At 25.9% G+C, this 7,730-nt stretch overlaps 1 protein-coding gene across 1 annotated transcript in view; it reads left to right on the top strand.

Annotated features, from left to right (window-relative positions):
- The first annotated feature begins 862 nt into the window (after nt 1–862).
- LOC108560869 (UNC93-like protein) overlaps nt 863–7,730 on the top strand; it is a 36,932-nt gene continuing 30,064 nt past the window's right edge. The window contains exon 1 of the mRNA XM_017918579.1: nt 863–1,403. The gene's annotated coding sequence lies outside the window, so the exon portion shown is untranslated. The remainder of the gene's footprint in view (nt 1,404–7,730) is intronic.

Below are 7,730 nucleotides of genomic sequence, written 5' to 3'. Positions count from 1 at the left end.
CATAAATAAAACAAAAATATTGCAAGACTAAAAAAAAGGTTCCTTTGACCTTGGCCAGCATATTTTCAACATTTATTTTTAATTTATTTTTTTTTAATTCCGTGTAAAAGTGAAAACGTGTAAAAAAAAGTACCGTGGGATATGTAATTTTCAACATTTATTTTTTTAAATCGTGTAAAAACAAAAATGTTGAAAAAGTACCGTGTAAAACGATGGATAGGTTATTTTCAATATTAATTTTTAATTTACTTTTTTAAATTGTGTATAAGCGAACACGTGTAAAGAAAGGATAAGTGTATTAGCATCGAATATCATATTTTTCTGATTATAAGACGCACGTTTTTACATAGAAAAATTGACTTAAATTTTGATTACGGCTTACTAGGTACAAAGATAATAAAATATTATTTTCTAAAAAATCACATAAATTTGTGGTATTTATTTCTGTTAGTGTATGTAAAATGAAGTGGTTTCATTCATTATTGCGTAGTTTTGAATTTAAAAATGTAAGTAATTTTAGTAGGTGATATAATTAAGTCAAATTTTGTTGTAAAGTGATTACCTGAAGGACGTAAATGACCGAACAATGTATGTCGTTGATGGTAAGTAAGTAAGTATATCAGCGCATTTGTGCGAAACCAAAAGTTAAACACGACGAAGAGCGTTGAGTACAGAATTTTTTTCGCGGTAATCCATAGAAATCGAAACGGTGAAGTGTGGGAGGAGGCGGCATGTTTGACTTTCCAGTTAGTCAAAAAATGATAATAGCGTGCCGAACGATAATTGCTGAACAGCGGTCTGTCCATTGTACTACGCTTATCAGAGAGAGGCTTTGTAGAGTATAAATGCGTGGTGCTGTACGATCGGAGGGATTGTTTTCGAAGTGACAGTTGTGAGGAGACATCAGAAGCGACGACGACGACGAGTTTAGCGCACTCTCCACCACGAGCGTGAAGCCCCCCAGAAGCCTAACAACTCTAAACGCATTGAGCAGAGAACGACCCGTACCATACCAGACCAGACACCATAGCCCCTACTTTATCATTCGCATTCTCAGTTGGTTCCTTCGGCTGATTGTCGGTATATTTGCTCGAGACACCCACGGGACAAGAGCTCTCGCATTCGTATACAATCTACCTGTTCCTTCGGTTCGTTGCTTGCTGCTTGCTGTTGGTGCGCGTTGTTGGTCCGTTCTTTGAAACTGGGTCGCGCCGTGAGTACCTCGACGTCTTCGGCCGGTGATTCCTGTGTCCTTTTGGAACCCATCCATCAGCAGCAGAACATTTTTGTGATTCGGTCTTTTGTGAACGGAACGTTGGCGCCCCTAAAAATCCGACTCTTCAAGAAGCGTCGTCGCACAGACGAAAGGCTCTTCGACCATCAACAACAATAAACATCTACAAGTAAGTCACAATCATTTGCACAACAACAAACAAACAAACACATTCTATTATCGAATTCGCACTTGCAAAAGCCCGATAGATCAAGGCCTCAATATTCTCCACATTAAAAACTGATTTAAACACACTTATAACGAAATTGAAGACAAATTACGCGCACACCTCATTTCGCTAGAATCCATTGACTGCATGATATAAATTTATCGTTTTTGCAAGGTAAATATATCTGTAGATATACCAAATCATATCGAACATTTTAATTACTACAACACTTATATTAGATTTAAATTCAAGTGCATTAGGCAAATTATCAATTATTTCATAAACATTCTACTCACAATTGGTGATACGCAATCTTCTATTTTTTATTTACAACTACATCAAAATTCATTAAAATTAATCAAATAATAGATACAAAACCTTACCAAATTATTATTTAAACTAAACATAACTAATTATAATTATGTTTGCTAAAAAGAGTAAATCTAAGCTGATAATAATTATTTTCATTATAAGTTTGTAAATAAATTTTCCATTGTCAAATAACCAATTATTTCACAAACATTGAAATTTCTCTTGCAATATTACTGCAAAACATTTCATTAATTTAAACTAAATTATATTTAAAACAATCATTAACATAATGAAATTAATGACTTACTATATAAATATTAATATTTTATAGCAAAAATGTGCAAATATTCATTCCAAAACTGAATTACAAGTACTAATTATTAATATTTGTTTTTTGTTATGAATAATTAGACAATCTAATTACTCGATAATACGTAAACTTATACGAGATTTGAACTCAAAAAATATAAATTTTTAGACCAATTTTAATTAAATAAACTAAAAATAATTCATTTTATTATGAGCAATTAATCAATCAACTCATAAATTATAATTAGAATTTAAAAATAGTTTGGAAATGAATTTGCTAAAAATAAATGTTGATGCATTAAAAATATTAATCAACAAAAAAAAATCTATACGGAAATGTAAATACGGTGATTGTTGCATTGCTTCGGATTGCTATGATATTTAGAATCTCCACGATGATCATGGAACGTAGACTTTGGTCAAAGTCGTTCGTTCGGTTTTGTAAATACTATTATTATTGGTCGTGTTTTTTTTTCATTGTTGACATTTAAAGAGAAATGCGAAACACGAAGGTATCTAAAACTAGCAAGTGGTTCAAATATAATTGATCTCTCCTCAATTCGAACAGAATTTATATATATATTTTTTTAATATAATAAAAAAAATGTTACATCAATTAAATATGTTCTTTTTTTTAATGTTGCAATTAAATTAAATGTGGTTTGATGTTAATCATTAATAATTAGATGATTTACTATAGTCTTTTTAAAGCTAAAATTTATAACAATTATTTGAGTAATAAAGAAACGTTTATTTTTATTCAAATAATGAAATGTTCATGAATAATTTCTATAAATAAACTTTTTGTTTCTTAAAATGTTTCGAAGGAAATTTTTTAACTCAAAATTTGTTGAATTTCTTATTTAATACAGTTAATCAATGCGTTATGATGATAACACTTGTATGGGTGATCACTACTATTTTGATGAGTCGTTTCAAAGATATTTTTTTTAAAAACAAACGTTTCTTAGTAATGAATAAATTCTGTAAATCATCTCTTTTTTTAAATATTTAGAAGTGAAATTTTAACGCAAATTATGTTTTCATCTCTTTAGATGATTGCACGTGTTGCTTTGACCTTTCGAATACATCAATTGTTTAGTTACACGTGGTTACGTATATTGATTATTATTGATTAGTGTACAATATTTGCAAAACATTCTCGTTTTCGCAGCTCGTATCGATTGTCTACGGTCCAAAGTTCAATTGCTAACAAAAAAAAGTAAAACAAAATTAGTATAAAAAAAAACGTTTTTACCATGGAAAGACACAAATTTTATTGAAAAGTGATTTAAATTGTTATTTTTTACTGAAAATTATTATAACAATTATTTTTTATATTGAATAATTGTTACATTTTATAACTTATCTATTGATCATATAATGTTCTTTAATCTTGTGAAATAGTGATTAAAGAGAAAGCAAGAATAATCGATCAAATTGTTGAAGTTTATATGTAATTGAAAATAATAGATGTAAAAAAAATGTCATTGCATTGATTTTTTCTACTTTTTCATTGGTATAAATTAGTAATTAGGACTGTATCAGTGAGGTTGTCTGGAAATTATGCTGTCGATCTCAATGGTAGAAAAAAAATCACGAAGAATAATGAACAAGAAGTCCTTAGCTGCGCGTGAGAAAGAGTTATATTTAGATAACAATTACAGTAAAATAAATGATATTGTACTTGAAAGATTTATTATAGTAGGAAAATAATTCGATTTAGTACAAAATAACGTTAACATTAGAAAATGCATTCAGTTTTTAGTAAATCTACAATTCAGAATATTTTATGATATTTGTTAATAGGAAAAGAACGTTTCTTTAATCATTAGTCAAGGTAATTAATTAATATGTAATTAAGTAATAAATTTGCAAAAGAAATATGTTTTTATCAAAGAAATTAATAACTTAATATATAAAAATGTCTGTGTTTTTTTTTGTATGAAATTAATAATTTCTTTGGTAAATCAGTAATTCAGAAAACACCTTGATTATCTTTATTAGTAGACATTGGAAATGCAATACAAATAGAAAAAATACACGAACGTTTCAATGAGAATTATTTACTACATAGTCATAGTAGACATGTAGATCCATTATTCATGCATGCGTTTATGAAGCAAACACGTCATTTATCTTATTTGCAGTAGGTTTATGGAAAAATGAAAAGCAAATTTAAATAAAAATACATTTTTTTTATGGTCTCGACAAAAACAACCGTTTCGCACTGGAACAACAATGTTTTTCGATAAGTTTACTAATCCGTTTGTGAATCGATTGAGATTAATTAATTAATCGATAAAGAAATTCAGATTAATTAACTAAATGATAAAGAAATTAATTAACTAATTAGTGAATGTAATTTTGTAAACAATGAATTATATTTTCGTTTTCCTTTTTTCATTGTTTTTAAAACAATGACTCGTTTAACGATTTAATAATAAGTGCATTTAATCATGGCACGAAGAGCGAACATCATTGTTGTTTCTGGTGCATTTCGTGTCTTGTTGAAAATCATTATTTAATGATTAATGCAACCGAGTTTAAGTGAAAGTTTCGTTTTTTTTATATATATATTGCAAATTTCAGTTTTTACGCAATCAGAATTTGCTTTGTTGTTCGTCTTATAGAAATTACATTTGAAAATTGGTTGTTGTATGGAACATCTTATTATAATTGTTAATGTTTCTGAGATGAAATTTCAAATTTTTGATTTAGTAAAATGTTTTATGTAAGTATAGTTTTTAATATTAGAGTTTCTTTGATTATTTTACAATTTTTGTTTTGCACGAAGAAATATTGTTTGTTTTTGAGTATTCAAGTAAATTTTGATATTTTTTAGTTGTTTTTTAACTTAATCTTAGTCTTATACAAAGAAAGTTTGAATCTTTTTGAGTGTTTAAGTATTTTTTCTTTAGTTATTTTCTACATAATGTTACGATTGTTGGATTATACAAAGAAAAATTGATTAGTTTTGAGTATTCAAGTAAATTTTGCGTTTATTTAGTTGTTTTTTACTTTTATAAGAATTGTTGCTTTATACAAAGAAATATTTAACTGTTCCATTGGTTATTTTGCATATTTTTTGTTTTACACAAAGAAAAATTAATAATTTTTGAGTATTCAAGTATATTATGAGATTCTTTAGTTGTTTTAACTTAATTGGAGATGTTTACAAAGTAAGAATGATTCTTTTTGAATGTTTATGTAAATTTGAGTATTTTTGGTTATTTTATATTTTTTGTCTTACACGAAAAAAAAATAATTATTTTTGAGTATTCAAGTAAATTTGATATGTTTATTTTACTACTTTTCTCTTACACAATACAAAAAATATCATTACTTTGGGTACTTAAGTAAATACTGAGTTTCTTTAGTTTATTTTTAACTTAATGCAACATTTGTTGATTTTTTTGACTGTTTAAGTAAATTCAAGTAATTTAAATTTTCATGTCTTACACAAAGAAAAAAATGATTACTTTTGAGTATTCAAAAAAGTTTTTCATTTCTTTATTAGCTTTAACTTTATAGAAGAATTGTTAGTTTATACAATGAAAGATTGATTATTTTTGACTATTTAACAAATTTTTTATTTTATACAAAGAAAAATTAATAAGTTTTGAGTATTCAAGTATATTTTAATATTATTTAGTTGTTTTTAACTTACTGGAACTTACTTACTTATAAGTAAATTTGAGCTTCTTTAGTTGTTACAAATGTCGTGTTACAAGTTTTGTCAAATACAAAGAAAGAAAAAACTGATTCCCTTTATGTATTCAAGTAAATTAATTGAAAGTGTAACGATTTGTTATTGAGTGAAAAGGAGTAGTGAACTTGGTTGTCTTTTTATAGGCACGTCCATTAGACTTTGCGTTTCACCTTAATTGGTTTTTCGACTGAGTTTTCCACTACACGCTTAGCAAATACTCGTGTAGATTGTTATGGTTTTGGTATTGCTAAGAAACCATTTATATATCGATATGTCCGTTAAAAGGTATCAACAAGAGTAAAGTAATTTCCATACTCCGCCTTTTTACCTAAAATTACAATATTTATTAGCCAAAATGATAAATTTATTTACAACCATTACAGAAACAGTGTGTCATCATAACTGATTGAATCATTTCATAAAAAAATGTTTTGATTTGTAGTTTTACACCATTGATAACGTGATGATAACGCGATTGTTATTAAAAACTCGAAATCAAACAGCAAAATAAATTTAAAAAAAAAGTTTATTTTTAATCGAAACTCAGCTAAATAAAAATATCAAGTATTTGATGTTTGTATACAATAAAATAATCGCAGTGTGTTTACACATTCACCTTTATAGATATCATTTTTTTTTTTGGAAAATGATTTCATTAATTAATTGGTCAATTTCATGTTATTTTTTTGTTATTGCAAATACTAATATTTTGTTAATTACGTTAACCGTTGCTCAAAATTTATTAATTGCTTTTTGTTGTGAGAGTTGTTAACGTCAACGATTTGCTTATGCAGCGGCATTTATAAATGTTTACTAATTCGAGCGTTAAATAAATAAACATTTAGTGGACAGTAAAATGCAGCTTGAATGTTCGGTTACGTCAGTATTGGCGTTATGTGAACGGATGAATTAGTGAAAAAAATAATAATATGGTATGTCGTTAGCAACAAGTCGGATATTTAAATTACCTAAAAAAAACTTGTGGTGTTTGGAATTCCTGGAAGTCGGAGCAAACAATAAATCAATAACGTAAGAAGCTGTAGTGATTTATTAACTAAGTGCATTTACAATTTTTATTTGATTATGTAAATAACAAATTTAGAAGAAAAACACACAAAGAAGTTTTTATTAATAATGTAGGAAAACATTCAATAAATCATTTATAAAATTAGAATTCAACCAAAGTTAATAAATTTACTTAAAAATAAGTAAAATTTTATGCATAAATAAAAAATAATGAAAATTTCTAAACCAAAACATTATTAATTATTACGAGTTATTTTTCTATGAAATTAGGCGTGAAATTGTCATAGGTAAATAAATATTAATAACTCTTATGTAAATTAAAATATTTTACACTAAAAAATTCAATCAAAAGTTTTTTTATTTTAATTATGTTACAAACAATTTTTCTAATATTTGATGCATTTAAAAAAAAACTAAAATTATTTTATTTATATGAAATAAACTTCCTTTATGGAAAGAAAGACATTATATGAATTACATAATTTACAAGAAAACACTTTTCCATTACGAATGAAAATACTATACGACTTTCACTTGAAATTCTTCAAAAAAAAAAGTTACTCAAAATCACTTTTTAATTATTTATAATTATAATTATTTTTCTCTGTACATTTTTAAAGAAATAAATAAAATTAACTATTAGTGTAATTATTACTAATTTATTTGAAATTTACATACATTTCTCATTTCTATTTCAATTTTACAATAAATAATATTAATAATATTTTAACTTTTTCATTAAAAAAATGTAATATTAAATAAATCTAGTAGTTGTTTTTATTGAATTAATAACATTTATTAATAAACTAAAAATAATTTGAAAACTAGGTATAATAGTTGTAGGAAAATCAACAAATAAATAATTGAAATGTTAAATAACATTCTACAATTTTTTCCTATATATTTTTTGTTGTTGTTAGATGATAAAT

This window comes from Nicrophorus vespilloides, unplaced genomic scaffold (assembly GCF_001412225.1).
Source record: "Nicrophorus vespilloides isolate i.1.1-1 unplaced genomic scaffold, Nicve_v1.0, whole genome shotgun sequence".
NCBI lineage: Eukaryota > Metazoa > Arthropoda > Insecta > Coleoptera > Silphidae > Nicrophorus > Nicrophorus vespilloides.
This window is presented reverse-complemented; position numbering and strand designations above follow the sequence as displayed.